This window comes from Danio rerio, chromosome 23, assembly GCF_049306965.1.
Source record: "Danio rerio strain Tuebingen ecotype United States chromosome 23, GRCz12tu, whole genome shotgun sequence".
Classification (NCBI taxonomy): Eukaryota; Metazoa; Chordata; class Actinopteri; order Cypriniformes; family Danionidae; genus Danio; species Danio rerio.
The window spans coordinates 44627501-44644056 of NC_133198.1; the positions used below are offsets into that span (position 1 = coordinate 44627501).

Consider the following 16556-nt stretch of genomic DNA (forward strand, 5'->3'; position numbering starts at 1 on the left):
GAGACGTTCGAGATACGTAAAAAGAGCACACAGCAGCCTCTCGCGGATTCGCGAAAACATAAACTGCACAAATACGTACCTCCCGGGATGTATTTCGCGGTCTCCAGAAACGTCCGCTGGACTACGTTTTCAGAATGAGCCTGGGTTGGTTTCAAACTACATTGATATATGGTTTGCATTTCTAGAAATCCAATTCAGTCTGAAAGAGCTGAATGATACCCTGGCCTATGGATTAACATATGCAAACATTAGATATTATACCATCTTCCACAAAATGCCACCTCAACCGTGCATATACACAAATACTAAGGAAACAAAAATTGCCTTAAAGAAATAATAATCATTTTTAAACCTGAAGTTATCTTGACAGAATATGTATACATCACTAGGGATTCAACGATTATACATTTTTAAGGGTGTCACGATCCTCCAAATCCTCGATTCGATTACATTTTCGATTCTAAAGGCACGATTCGATTTGATTTTCGATTATAAATAATTAATTAATTAATGACCAATTAATTATTTGTAGCCTACCGTTTAAACTACCTGACCTGGATGGTCTTTCTTTTACCCATAAACAAATCATACAGTAAATGAATAAAGGCAAGATACACACATAATTACCACCTGTCAATCACTTTTTCTGCGGGACTCTTGAATAGGCAGTGATCTGTGTCGTTATAATGGCGTCGGTAAAAAAGACGCACAACCAACAGGAACCAGCCAACAGTATCTGAGGTGTTCGCTAAAATGACTAAGTTCAAGTGAGTGTAAGATTGAAGCAGTCCTCTGACTGCCTGAACCTGCTGTTTTGAGCGCATGGCTGTGTGTGCGTCTGTGTCTGTGTGGTCACGTGATGTGCATTTTCAGAGGTAAGTTAGAGAGGAAGGAGGGCTGCTCAGAAATGCTACACGCCACTGTGGATGTCAAATCGTTGTCGTTCTAAAATGCCATTTAAAAACAAAGACAGTGTAAACAGGGCCTGAGTGTGTACTTTTCGCGAGTGGATTTGCAACGGGGGCGGGCGGAGGATCGCGATGCCGGTGTTTTCTATCGGACGAACCGTACGTAATACATACATAGCAGAGCTTGCAAAACTGTGTTTTTTTTTGTCGACAACACAAACGTTGTCAACATAACTCACTGGAAATCCAAAATGCTTACACACCGGCGACTTCATTGAAAGAGGAGAGGATTTAAGCTCTGTCGACAGGTCTCCTGCTTCTGCAGTTTAACAAGCACTTCAACAAGCCTGTTTTTTTTCCCGCTTGGCAAGCCAAGCTGACGTGACATGGGGGCGTGGCAGCATCGACAATTCTGTTTTTTGATTCGATTATCGAAATTGAGCATAAATTTCGACCGATTTCGATTAAAAAACGAAATCGTGACACCCCTATAAATTTTGGTTGTACCATTAAAGTCTAAGAAATAATCTTGGTTTCACTTTTATCACGATTATTTGCATTCATTGATTTTAAAACCCCACTAGCTTAAAACTAAAGTTATTTATAATTTGGTTTTGTAGTTCGAGCCTAAATACATATTTGTTGCTGTTTTAAAAGTTCATTTGATTGACTATAAAAATCAGTGGATATTATTGATGCATTTATTGGGTAAAATTGCTACTTTTTACTGTCATTCAATGTGTTTTTGGTCATTATCAATGCACTGTCACCTTAATTTAGCGTGTACAGTGTGGCAAAGATAGACCCAGTGCCAAAACTATCACGGCACTGCTGCTTCAGTGACGCTCACGCCTTGCGCTGACAGGATGAAACTCTAATCTGTTAACATGGATGCCAAAAAAAAACACGCGATGCTCACACTTGCGGTGTGAAACTTCTGCTTGAGTCACTCTCTCTGAAAACGCTCGAATAATCACGGCTGGCGGATCAACACTCGCCACATGATCCCTCTCATCTGCGCCATTATTTGTAAGTGGGTTTACAAACCCTTAGCTTGCCTTAATTAATAGCCTCAGTCATAGTCAGTCCAGTGTGCGTGGTTATAAGTCTCGGTGTACAAACTAGCTCACAGTTGGCAAAACTTAGTTTAGTTTCTGCAGTTTTGTTCCGTGCAAAAACACGGTTAGTAATCGCGGTTAATAGTGAAACTGGTTAATCGTCGCATCCTTATTGACCTTATTCTCCGCAGACGAGCGGGCGCTGCCATTTGAATCTTTTTGGCACGAGACTTCCGGTCTCATTCACTTCCATTCATTTTTAGACATTAAAAACTGTTCGTTTCACTGTTTGATGTTGCAAACTGATATTTCCTTGTTATATTATTGTACTTGGTCTGTCTAGTCATGCAAACATTTGTTTGTAGAGCAAGTAGTTTGACCGTTTTTTGCCGTTTATTATTCCTTGTCATTTCTCCTATAGGCGACTGAAACGGAGGTTCTAAGACAATCGCGAAAACAGACGCACTTCCGCATTTTAGAATAAGGTCAATACATCACCTACATTTTTCCAAGTGTAAATTCCAAACTTGGGGGTGACAACTAATGAGTATATGTTTACAATACATTTAGCATATTTTGTGCATGGACTATTGGCCTGATCATATTGCATAAAAACAAACAGTGTTGCACAGTTGAGGGGATGCGAATACAGTTAAGTAATCTATCCAATTACAAGTCTTTGTATGCTGAAGTGTTTAATATCTCAAATGTTTACATCATTTCATACTGTATCCACTTTCTTATCAGCAATTAGTTACATTAATGTTTGACTATTCCAGTTTCATCTCTTTTCAGTTATTTATATTACAGTCATCCATTTTAATTTAAACCTAAATTTCATATATTAATAATAATTGCACCCATGAATACATTGGTTTGTTGTCGTGCAAGTCATTTAAGACTAGTTATTTACTTGTAGCAGCAAATGGATTAAAATGTCACTGAGATGCAACATAAGGTGAATGCACAACTCATTTATGAATATTATCATTTCACACTTGAGCAGTGTCGCACCTCTCTTGTTGTTTATAGCAGATGCAGTCAGTCACATTGGCTTCAAAGCAAAATGTACATGAACAATGGGTGAACAAATCAAACAAACACTTTAATTTGTCTGATTAAGTCTCTTAGATCATGGCTGAAGTAAATTTGTTTCCCATTTTCACTGAAATGACTCAGTTTTGCACATGTAATGTTACAGGCTGTCAAATCAAAGTTAATTGATAGTTCACTTAAAATTAACTGTTTACCAACCCTTCACCTGTTACAAACCTGTTTACGTTTCATATTTCTGTTGAACACAAATAAGCTATAATGTAAAATGATGGAAACTGGTGAGCCAGTGGGCACCTTGATGTCAAAACATCAAAATACTTCAATATAAATAGTCAATTGATTAACAATGTCAAAATGATGCCAATGTTAGATGTCAATTTGATGTCGTTTTGACATCAAGGTAGTTTACATGAGCTGTAGGGCCACAAAGTCCAGTGTAAATTTGTAATTGAAGATTTCAGAGGAATAGAACTTTTCTTCTCATAATAATAATCATTATTTTGGTCAAGGTTTTGACACCCAATTGATTATCATTTTTGACAGGTCTTTTGACGTCAACTTGATTTTTATTTTTTAAATATATTTTTATTGAACATTTTTAGTGCAAAAACAGGATAATAAAAGATAATATCTATTATTCATGTAATTTTAATTCTGACCCCACATGAAAAAAAATATTATAAAAATAGTAATAATGATAAATAAAATATTAATGATAATAAGGATAAGTAAATATTCATTAATTTATTCATTTATTAATTTTCTTTCTGGCTTAGTCCCTTTATTAATTTGGGGTCGCCACAGCGGAATGAACCGCAAACTTATCCAGCATATGTTTTACGCTTTAACAGCTGAAACCCATCAGTGGGAATCATCCATACACTCTCATTCACACTCATACACTACAGTCAATTTTGGCACACCCATTTCACCAATACCACGTGTTTGGACTGTGGGGGAAACCAGAGCACCCGGTGGAAACTCATGTGAGCACGTGGAGAACATGCAAACTCCACACAGAAATGCCAACTGACCAAGTCGAGGCTCAAACCAGCGACCTTCTTGCTGTGAGGCAATCGTGCTACCCACTGCGCCACCGTGTCACCCATAAAATTCTAAATAAACAACAACAAATAAATAAATAATACAAAAATAATAATGACATAAAATACAAAACTATATTACAAAAAGGCATATTACATTTCTTTTGTCCAGGCTGAGTCAAACAGATCTTTTAGTCTTAGAGACTTAAAGGTTCCTGGATAATCAAAGAAAGGGTCCCACATCCGATAAAATAGAGAAGACTTGTTCAGCATAGCTGTGGAGAAAGCCTCAAGTGGGATGTTGCAGACTGCAAGCAGCCATTGAGTTAAACTGGGTGGCTGTTCATTGATCCACTTTACAAGTATACATTTCCGAGCAAAGTAAATCAAGGTCTCTTTTCCGAAAATTATAAGGTATATCATCATTGAGGCCCAGTAAGCAAGTCTTTGTCCCCAGTCGAAAAGATAGTGTTAAACTGCCAGAAATGCTGTATAAGAGGACAACTCCACATACAGTGATAAAAGAATCCAATGTCCAACAGCTCAGACAGACCTGGAATAATTTTATTTCTAACCTCAGGTGTAATAAACAGTCTATGTTCAATTTTAAATGGTCTTTCCCAAGCAGAATTTGAGGCTTACACACCAAGAGGGTTCCTACATAGACCCAGCCAGGAATCATTGTCAATTACACCACCCAGATCAGCATCCCATTTACACTTAAGTGAATCAAGGTTGTCAATGTGAATTGGAGGTTGATTTGACAGCAAGGTAGTGTTTATTTATTATTTATTTATTTTGGATGTCAATGGTTAGCAGTTTCCAGCTTTCTTCAAAATACTTTCTTCAGTGGTTAACAGAATAAAGAAACTCATCAAGATTTAAAACAATTTAAGGGTGAGTAAATAATTAGTAAATGTTCATTTTTGAGTAAATGCAGCATGCGAACAGTGTTTTGTCTTATGCAACACTGCTGTATTTGTATTTTAATAAGTGCAACTAATTCTAAATGCTGCCCTCATGAAACACAAATTCTCCAGTCCTGAGCTGTGAAAGTGGGTGGAGATGGAGACGTGAATAAATACTGGGCTGATTAAGAGAGAAACATCAGAGATACAGAAGAGCTTCTTCCAGCAAGAGCCTTTCAGACACACTGCAGAAAATAGACTGAAAACATGTGAGTATATACTCAACTCTTTATTTAATAAGGTATATATCAAGACGATTACATTTTCTGACTGTTCAGCAGTGTTGGGGGTAATTAATTACACAGTTAAAAGAAGCTCTAATTGAATAACTTTTTTACTGAAAAGCTAAAGTAAGGGATTGCTTCTCTTTTTTTTAGGTAATTTAATTTGTTACTTATAATGTATTTGTCTTAAATACTGTAAATACTGTTTAAATCAATTAAGAGAAACTGTCATTTTTTATTTATTGTTATTTAGATATTTTGCAGCATAACCAGATTTTCAAACAAAGGTGAATATATTTGTCAGACAATTATGGATGCTTAAGAAACAATGAAGTAGGAAAATTAAGTCAATATATGGTACTGTATGTATAAAATATGGTGTGATCAGGGTTTCTGCAGGTTTCACCAAGTTGAATTTAAGACTTTAAAGACATTTGTAAGACCATTATGAATGAAATTTTAGAACTCAATCATAAAGGGCTAAACGCTAAGCAGTTTTTCGAATGGCCCAGATGGAAAAGATTTTTATTTGCCCTATTAAATACATTATAATTGAATACATTTAATGATACAATAATAATTTAATAAAAAATAAAATATTTTAGATATTTCTGAGCAAAATATTTTAAATAGTGTGACAAAACAAGCAAGCTCTAGCTGTAAACACATTTTGTTTTCAACATAACCTTTCTTTAAAAATAAAAATTGACAAATGTTTTAAAAACTGAAATAGCTATATGTATGCATAACTAAATGTATCTTGGTCAGTGTTCTCAGCAGTAAATACATGGAGAATGTTATTATGAGGACAATAATTAAACCATTGTGGTAAATAGAGATAAAAATAACATTTTTAAAAGTTAACAGTTTTTTTCGAGATGGATTGTTGGTGATTGTATGGGTTTTGGCCAGATTGGGTAGCTATACATGAAGAAAGGACAATTAAGACCTGTTAAAAAAGATTTAAGACCTACAGCACAGGATTTCAGTAGATTTAGTACTATTTAAGTCCTTGCGGACACCCTGTGAGATTATCTGAACAGTTTAACATTTTGATAGACTATGTTTTTTAATTTTTTATTATTTTTATTTAATTTGTTCTATAAAACCAAGAGCTTCACTTTGATTCAAATTGAAAGAGTTTAATTTTAAGTTTAATATTGTTTATTCAATGAGATCTATATATGTTAAGTGTTATTGAGTCAAGTAATTGAATATTTGTTGAGTATCTAAATCATTTCAGACAAAATAATCAGAAAAGTAATTAAAATACAATTATAATGATGTAATTAGTTATGGACCGGTATAAGAGGCTTCATTAGTTTAACAAACAGATTATTTTATAACTTGAAAAGGCATTGTATATATATTTATAAGACATTTGTATATAAATAAGCCATTCGCTGTTCTGGTCTTCAGGCTTGGATGTTGGTTTATAAGCGATTTGTTTTTCATATATTACCTGAATCACGGGCTGACCAGTAGCTTTTGATGTGAAGGGTCCTTTTGTTGCCCTAAAAACTAAATAAAATAGTTGCTAACAAAAAGACACAAAACTTAGATATACTTTACGAACAGAAGAACATTTTTTTTTTAAATCTTGACTTTTCCAAACCGCGGTAAACCTTGAAACCTGTTATCGCCTCATGTCTAGATGTAATTAGTGCTGACTTATTGTTTGCAGTAACTCAGCAGCTCTGCTGTTCCTCTTCTCTCTGTTTCAGCTTCAGCATGTCTTTTGAAAAATTCTCCTTCAGCAGTGGCTCTAGAGTGGGCCGTTTCCCATCCTTTAAAGTCCGCTGTCAGGATTTCAGGGCAGTGAAAAGCTGTTTGCCGGTTGTGCCGCAGTCTTGCAGCTGTGTGTCGTGCTGCACTCCTGACTCTGTGCTGATCCAGGGTGCCTGTAAAAGCTCTGGAGTCTGTGAAAAGCTGGAGTGCGCCTGTAAAAGCTCTGGAGTCTGTGAAAAGCTGGAGTGCGGCTGTAAAAGCTCTGGAGTTTGTGGAAAGCTGGAGTGCGGCTGTAGAAGCTCTGGAGTCTGTGGAAAGCTGGAGTGCGGCTGTAAAAGCTCTGGAGTCTGTGGAAAGCTGGAGTGCGGCTGTAAAAGCTCTGGAGTCTGTGGAAAGCTGGAGTGCGGCTGTAAAAGCTGTGGAGTTTGTGGAAAGCTGGAGTGCGGCTGTAAAAGCTCTGGAGTCTGTGGAAAGCTGGAGTGCGGCTGTAAAAGCTCTGGAGTCTGTGGAAAGTTGGAGTGCGGCTATAAAAGCTCTGGAGTTTGTGGAAAGCTGGAGTGCGGCTGTAAAAGCTCTGGAGTCTGTGGAAAGCTGGAGTGCGCCTGTAAAAGCTCTGGAGTCTGTGGAAAGCAGGTTTGCAGCGGCTTCAGGTCTGTTTATCAGCCTTGCAGTGTCCAGACATCATGCAGTTATGGTGGAGTCAATACTGTCATCCAGGAGGAATGCAGGAGTCCATGTGGCTTCTCATTCCCAGTCAATAAGCGGCGGTGTGTTTGTGGCTTCCCTGATTGTCGATCTTCAATAAAATTTGCCGCCTCAACTGTGGATGTGCAAAAATGGATGTGAAGAAATGCGGATAAATTGCCACTTTAAAATTGTTTGCCAGTTCTCAGATTTTCATCATCCTAAATGAAAGTGAAAGCTAAGATTGGTCTTTTAATGAAGCCAAAAATTGTGGCTAAAAGCATGATGAAATTAAAATAAAACATTTAAAAAACAATGTGTGTATGAAGTTTTGTCATTTTACACATCCACAAGGGAACTAGGCTCGAGTCAAACTAAACAGGGCTTTCAATCATTAAATCAAGTTTATATACACTTGTACCATGATTAATAAAAGACATCCACTAAAATGTCACATGAGGGATTATAATTTAACTGCATTAAATACCTGATGTACCGTAAATATATAAATAATAGTTAATACATCCACTGAAACTAATAGCTGGATAATCTGAGATCTTAACTGTCAGTGAATATGTTAACATCCATATTCTCCTGATTTTTCTTCTTTATTAATATTTCATTTGATATTTTCCTTAGCATATCAATTGTGGTTGTCTAATATTTGCATCATGATCCTACTGTAAGTTATTTTGCAAATTTAGTTCAAGTTTTGCTTTGGAACTAACTAATCTCATTGTTTAGCATCCCATAGAAAATATTAATTTTAAAGGAGAAATCTGTAAGGGCTGTATTCATTTATGCTAGGCTATGCTATATATGCTGTGTGTATATAGATCAAAAATAATACATGTAAACACATCATGCAGTTTTGAAATGAAGTTTTTATTCATGAAGGAAAATAAAACCAAAACGACATAGTCATGTGGAAAAAAAAAATTGCCCCTAAACTGGTTTGGCCACGCTTAACAGCAACAACTGCCATCATGCGTTTTCGGTAACTTGCAATGAATCTGTCAAAGAACTTTGAAGGAATTTTGGCCTACTCATCTTTGCTGAGTTGTTGTAATTCTGCCACATTGGAGGATTTTGAGCATTAACCACCTTTTGAAGGTCATGCGACAGCATCTCAATTGGATTCAGGTCAGGACTTTGACTAGGCCACCCCAAAGGCTTCATTTTGTTTTTCTTCAGACATTTAGAAGTGGATTTGCTGGTGTGCTTTGGATCATTGTCCTACTGCAGAACCCAAGTTTGCCTCAGCTTGAGCATTTTCCCAAGATGTTTTCTGGCAAAACTGAGACAAGCGTTTATGTTCTTTCTGGTCAGCAGTGGTTTTCATCTTGGAACTGAAGGCCATTTTTGCCCAGTCTCTCTCTTATGGTGGTGTCATGAACACACATTAACTGAGGCAATTGAGGCCTGCAGTTCTTTGGATTTTGTTGTAAGGTCTTTTATGACCTTTTGGATGGGTTGTCGGTGCACTTTTGGGGTAATTATGGTCGGCAGGCCACTCCTGGAAAGGTTCTCCACTCTTCCATGTTTTCATTTAATGGCTCTCACTTTGGTTTGCCACAGTCGCACAGCTTTACAATTGGATGAATACTATTTCCAGACTATTAGCTATTTTCTTTCTCATTTGTATTTGAATTTCTTTGCATGGTGTCTAGCCCTTGAGGATCTTTTGGTCTACTTAACCCCTTCAGACCTGAAATATGTTCCAAATTTCAGAAAAATGGGATGCCATGTGATGTCCATTGTAATGGATGCAGGGTCTGAAGGGGTTAACCTTGTCAGTCAGGTCCCGTTTAAGTAATTTCTTCATTGCGAACAGACGTAAACTCAGGTGTTTAAAGCCAGAGTTAAATTATGTTTAACAGGGTGAGTGGAGTGGACAAACTATTTTGTAGTTTTGTATTTTGTTTTCCTTTAATAATGTCCTCCATTAAAAAAAAAAAAAACAGCATGTTTACTTGTGATATTTTTGACTAATATTTAAACATGTATGATGATCTGAAACATTAAAGTGTGACATACATAAGAAATAAAAAAAATAATAAATCAGTAAGGGGGCAAACACTTTTTCACACCTAGTATTTACAGTTAAAGCCCCCTGTTTATTTTTTCCCAATTTCTGTTTAACAGAGAGCAGCTTTTTTCAACACATTTCTAAACATAATAGTTTTAACTCATTTCTAATAACTGACTTATTTTATAATAATTAATTTTAATTATTATAAAATACTTTTGTCCTTAAAATGATGTTTAAAAAATTTATAACTGCTTTTATTCTAGCCGAAATAAAACAAATAAGACTTTCTCCAGAAGAAAAAAATATTATCAGACATACTGTGAAAATTTCCTTGCTCTGTTAAACATCATTTGGGATGAATGAAAAAGAATTAAAAATCCAAAGGGGGGCTAATAAATCTGACTTTTACTGTATATGTATATAAATCTTTGTAATTGATACCAACTTCATTTAAATTTTGTCAAATATCTTTCAGATTTTGGGCTTTAATGTTTATAAACTTATAAACTAAAATATTATTGTGACAAAAATTGCATAAATACTCATAGTAAAACATTAAATTATTAATAAATATTTAGAAAATAATGAATAAGTTTAGCTATAGGTTATTGAAGGATCCATTTTTTCCTTTAAATCTTTAGATCCTCTGTGTTGCTATTTATTAATTATGAGTTCTTACTCTAAATTAAGAAACCAAAATAGACAACTTTGAGTACACCAATTCCTTTCATTTAAAAAGACAATACAAAATCCAGACATTTTACATGAGCATAAACAAATTTCAAGTGCAAATACCATTTCCCATTTCATGAAACAATGTGGAAAAGTCATTTCTTTTTCTCTGTTTTTAAAAAAAAGACATTATGAAGGGGAAAAAAAATTGGGGAAATGACAAAAGTAATACATAGACAGAAAAACGTGAACACCAACATGGATTGATCATTTGTAACACTTACTGTTGTTTGAAATGGGTTTGGTAGAGCAAAGACGCTGGAAATTATAAAAAATATATATAAAGAAGCAGTCACAGACCGCCAATGACACTGACTAGAGGAACTAAAACTCTGAACTTAGTGAACATTCAACAAAACATTGACTACTTGAACCACAAACGTCTCTTTCCATGGAAATTGGCTATTTCACATATGAGTCATCTTTATTTGCACACAGGACTCAATGGCGTTGAGTTTTTTGTTTCTGTTAGTTGGAGATTATTACCAATCACCATCACTTGGCTTAAACCAACTTGTTTTTCCACCCTTTCGCTTTTATTTCTAAACTATCATATTTATACATTTAAACAATTATATTAGTGAAGCTTGCAATAAATGACAAATGTACAAAATCCCTAAAATGTCGATAACTGCTTCATAAAATGTCCCTTGTGAATCTCACACACGTGCTTTCGTTTTAGTTCTGTATTCCACAATCGATTCAAGAGGGTTCGATTTTTATGCAAAGTATGTCGAAGACCATTCAAGTGTGTTTGTAGATTGATTAAATTGAATGAATTTGGTCAACCTTTTTAAGCCGTTTCATTGAATATTACAAAAATGTGGTCTCCAGCGCAGAATTAATCCCAAAACATTGTGTAAATGCAAACATTTCTAGCACTGCAATTAGATTAGGTTTTTCTGGAATGTGCTGTTGAGTATTGAATTTGAAGCACTGGATTAGCATAAACTTCATCTCTTATGGTGGATTGCTTTCTACCAGTTCAGTAACTGAAATGGCAAAGTTCACTGCAAAAAGAAAAAACGAAAACAAAATCTTCCTCAGTATTTGTCTTGTTTTTTAAGAACTGTAAGATACTTTTACTTTTAAGTGCTAAATGAGCCAAGATTTTAAATTGTTTTCTGACTGATAGTCTTGTTAAAAACAACAAAGAACAATCAATGAAGTTATATGAAATTATATGGATACACCTTAATAAAATGGAATGGTTGGGTGATATTAGCATCCTGTCTGTGGCACTATAGTATATGTGAGAGGGCAAACATTTCAAGACGGTTGGTGTCATGGTGGCCATTTTGAAGTCGGCCATCTTGAAGTGGCCAACTTTTAGTTTTTTTTCAATAGGAAGAGGGTCATTTGACACATCAAACTTATTGGGAATTTCACAAGAAAAACAATGGTGTTCTTGGTTTTAACCTAACTTTATTCTTTCATGAGTTATTTACATGTTTCTGACCATTTATGAAATGTGTTCAATGTGCTGCCCATTGTGTTGGATTGTCAATGCAACCCACCTCTCCCACTCTTCACACACTGATAGCAACACTGCAGGAGAAATGCCAGCACAGGCTTCCAGTATCCGTAGTTTCAGGTGCTGCACATCTTGTATATTCACACCATAGACAGCAAAGATAGTGGGGCCATTCTTCATCAATGGAAATCACTGAAGCTGGCACATTCTCTGAGTTTATTCCAGCAAGATGGTGCACCACCCCATTATGTGTGTCAGTTACGAGCATTCCTAGATGAACTGTTTTCCGGAAAAAAGTGGACTGGTCGTCATGGGCCAGTTGAAAGGCCCCCAAGGTCTCCTGATCTGACCACCTTAGACTTTTATCTTTGCGGTCATCTGAAGGTAATTGTCTATGATGTGAAGATACAAGATGTGCAGCACCTGAAACTACGGATACTGGAAGCCTGTGCTGGAATTTCTCCTGCGGTGTTGCTATCAGTGTGTGAAGAGCGGGAGAAGAGGGTTGCATTGACAATCCAACACAACGGGCAGCACATTGAACACATTTTATAAGTGGTCAGAAACTTGTAAATAACTCATAAAAGAATAAAGTTAGGTTAAAACCAAGCACTCCATTGTATTTCTTATCAAATTGCCAATAAGTTTGATGTGTCAAATGACCCTCTTCATATTGAAAAAACAAAAGTTGGATCCAAGATGGCCGACTTCAAAATGGCCCCCATGGTCACCACCCGTCTTGAAATGTTTGCCCCCTCACATATATTAATGTGCCACAAACAGGATGCTAATATCACCCAACCATTCCATTTTATTAAGGTGTGTCCATATAAATGGCCTACCCTGTATATCTAGCTCCGTCATCATCATAATTTTTGGTGTTAAATATATTGTCCCAGAAAAAGACCAAAATCAATCTTGTAAATAATGACAATATAACAGTACAACACTGCAAGAACACTATTTTGTATGGCAATATGGGTTTTAGGAGTACAGTAAGGGACATCTGGGTTTCTGGGCTTGAAATATAAGATGATTAGAGGAAGTGAAAGTTAGATCGTGTGTGAAAATGAAGTTATACCGGTATACTTTGGCTTTCTCCATCACGAGCACACAAAATATTTAGAGACCCTTCAAATTTAAGAGAAAATTATCAAAAATGCTGATGGTGTCTCGCAACTTTGAGTAAAAAAAATGCTTCCAGGAAAAGAGTTAGCATGACTCAACTAATACTGACATTGACGAAAATCATACAAATACAATTCAAACTGATTAAAGCTGTGGTGAATAATAGCCTCAGATAATGACTCTGCATCGGTTTAGAAATTTCCAAAATACTTTGCTATTCTCTTCAATTGATTCTGAGCTTAGTTTTTAACACTCTAAGCCAGCTTTAAAAACAGGTGATGCTTTCAACACAACTCTAATACGGATTTTATAATGTCTAAAAATTCTTTAAGAAAAAACTTGTGGAAAGATGCTGAATTCTGAGGTCACAGCAAAAGATTTATCACCAGAAGTAAATTAAGTAGTAATTAGGACAACAAGGCGAATGTAATATGGCTGAAGTTCATTCACACTACCCATATTCATACGGTAGAAGACACTTTTTAATGCTTCTTATGTAAGTTCAAAAATCAAATGTAGTTTAAACTATTGAGGCCTTGTTAAAATATTGTGTGATAAGCCACTATTGTGATAATCATTCATGACAGTGCTGATTGCATCTTGAGTTTAAATATATTTACTAAAAAACAAGACAAAGACATGATGGCAAGTTTTGTTCGCAGTGCTGAGATAAAAGGATATCACCCAAAATGAAAATGTGCTGTTAAACTAAACACATTCTGGCCAGCAAAGGTTTCCTTACGCTGACTATTAAAAACCGATTTAAGCTGAAACTGTGGTTCTTGGTCTGCCTTGGTGATTTATAAAATATGACTTGATGAATACACCTTCTTCTACACCACAACAGACCAATATATTGATAACGATATTGGAAAAAAATATCAAGGTTTTTTCCAAAACTGATTTACAATTCTTTTCCCGATTCTTTCTAATGTTGGTTTTACTTTTTACTACTCCAGTTTGACAAGTTGGGTTTTCTGATCTTTCCAACTTCTATCTTTGATTTTTATCGCCACCTGTTGGTTCGACTTGCCCCTAACATGCATTACAGGGCGCTTTCGCATTTCATGTGGGGGAGATTTTTGTTAAAAACTAAGACAGAGAAAACTTTATAAAAATACCCATGTACATGTGGACATAGCCTTACTGCCTATAAAATTTACAAGCAAAACAATCCTCTCAAAATCTTGGAATTGACCTGTACGTAACCCACCGGTCCCTACTGCACCCAAAACGGTCTGAGCTGGGATCAAACCGGCGGTTCTTTGCATGGGAGTAGGTTGCTCTAACAATGAGGCTAAAGACCATGGCCTCTAGTGTATGTCCCTAGAGCACCTATTAAGGTCAGAAGAGGGAAGTTACCTGCATAGAACTTCGCTAACTAGCCTCTGTTACATTCACCTCTCTATATCGCACTGCCATCCCGGGTGAGCCTCTACATGTAAACAACTGGTCCGACTTCACCCAACCCAGTCTGAGCTGGTAATCGAACCAGTGATTTTTTGCATGGGAGTGGGTTGCTCCAACAAGGAGGTTAAAGACCATGGCCTCTAGTGTATGTCCCTAGAGCACGTATTGAGGTCAGAGGAGTGATGTTTACCTGCATAGCACTTTGTTAGCTGGCCTCCATTAACCCCCTAAACCTTACTCCTATCCCGAACAAGCCCCCACATGTAACCCACCGGTCCTACTGCACCCAAGCTCGAACCAGCGATTCTTTACATGGGAGTTGGTTGCTCATGGCCTCTAGTGTCTGTTGCTATAGCACCTATTGAGGTCAGCGGAGTGAGGTTTAGGTCAAGTGATCAGAATCTTCTTTCAGTTCCTCAGTCCAGGCTGAAACGTAGAGGGGACAGAGCTTTCTCTGTGGTAGAACACCTTGCCACTTGAGATTAGAATGGCTCCATCATCATTATGTCAGTCTTGTGACTGCTTTTAAACGTGCTCTTTAAATAAATGAACTTGAACTTTACCTGCATAGCACTTCACTAGCTAGCCTCCATTACACTCATATCCCTAGAACTTACTCCCCTCCCGGACGAGCCCCCACATGTAACCCACCGGTCCTACTGCACCCAACCTGTTCTGAACTGGGATCGAACCAGTGATTCTTTGCATGGGAGTCGGTTGCTCTATCAAGGAGGCTAAAGCTCATGGCCTCTAGTGTCTGTTGCTATAGCACCTATTGAGGTCAGCGGAGTGAGGTTTAGGTCAAGTGATCAGAATCTTCTTTCAGTTCCTCAGTCCAGGCTGAAATGGGGAGGGGACAGAGCTTTCTCTGTTGTGAAACACCTTGCCACTTGAGATTAGAATGGCTCCATCATTATCTATTTTAAATCACTTCAAACGTACCTTTTTAGCTTGGCTTTTTAAGATTATTTTAATAGTCCTTTCTACAGCTACATTTGACATTTTTACAGACGTTTCTCTTGCATTATTTCTATGTTTTATATTCTGTCTTTTAATTTTTACCTTGTCTTATGTACAGCACTTTGGTCAGTGTTGTGACTGCTTTTAAACGTGCTCTTTAAATAAATGAACTTGAACTTTACCTGCATAGCACTTCACTAGCTAGCCTCCATTACACTCATATCCCTAGAACTTACTCCCCTCCCGGACGAGCCCCCACATGTAACCCACCGGTCCTACTGCACCCAACCTGTTCTGAACTGGGATCGAACCAGTGATTCTTTGCATGGGAGTCGGTTGCTCTATCAAGGAGGCTAAAGCTCATGGCCTCTAGCGTCTGTTGCTATAGCACCTATTGAGGTCAGCGGAGTGAGGTTTAGGTCAAGTGATCAGAATCTTCTTTCAGTTCCTCAGTCCAGGCTGAAATGGGGAGGGGACAGAGCTTTCTCTGTTGTGAAACACCTTGCCACTTGAGATTAGAATGGCTCCATCATTATCTATTTTAAATCACTTCAAACGTACCTTTTTAGCTTGGCTTTTTAAGATTATTTTAATAGTCCTTTCCACTGCTACATTTGACATTTTTACAGACGTTTCTCTTGCATTATTTCTATGTTATATATTCTGTCTTTTTATTTTTACCTTGTCTTGGTCAGTCTTGTGATTGCTTTTAAACGTGCTCTTTAAATAAATGAACTTGAACTTTACCTGCATAGCACTTCACTAGCTAGCCTCCATTACACTCATATCCCTAGAACTCACTCCCCTCCCGGACGAGCCCCCACATGTAACCCACCGGTCCTACTGCACCCAACCTGTTCTGAACTGGGATAGAACCAGCGATTCTTTGCAAGGGAGTTGGTTGCTCTAAAAGGGAGGCTAAAGATCATAGCCTCTAGTGTCTGTTGCTAGAGCACCTGTTAAGGTCAGAGGAGTGATGCTTACCTGCATAGCACTTTGCTAGCTGGTCTCTGCTACATGTATATTTTTGTGAATCGCCAAAAAACAAAAAAGTTTTATCTACAAATTTTTCACGTTCTGCTTAAAAAGTTTTCTACATACTGGATGGGGTGAGGGAGAGTAAATTAACAGCACATTTTCACTTTCGCGAG

General features: G+C 36.9%; 1 long non-coding RNA gene across 1 annotated transcript; it reads right to left on the bottom strand.

Annotated features, from left to right (window-relative positions):
* Positions 1 to 10414: 10414 nt before the first annotated feature.
* Positions 10415 to 14943, bottom strand: LOC141380558 (uncharacterized). The gene is made up of 2 exons (XR_012398763.1): positions 12750 to 14943; positions 10415 to 11626 (listed from the first exon to the last, which is right to left on the bottom strand). It is a non-coding gene; the product is annotated as an uncharacterized lncRNA (long non-coding RNA).
* Between the last annotated feature and the right edge of the window lie 1613 nt (positions 14944 to 16556).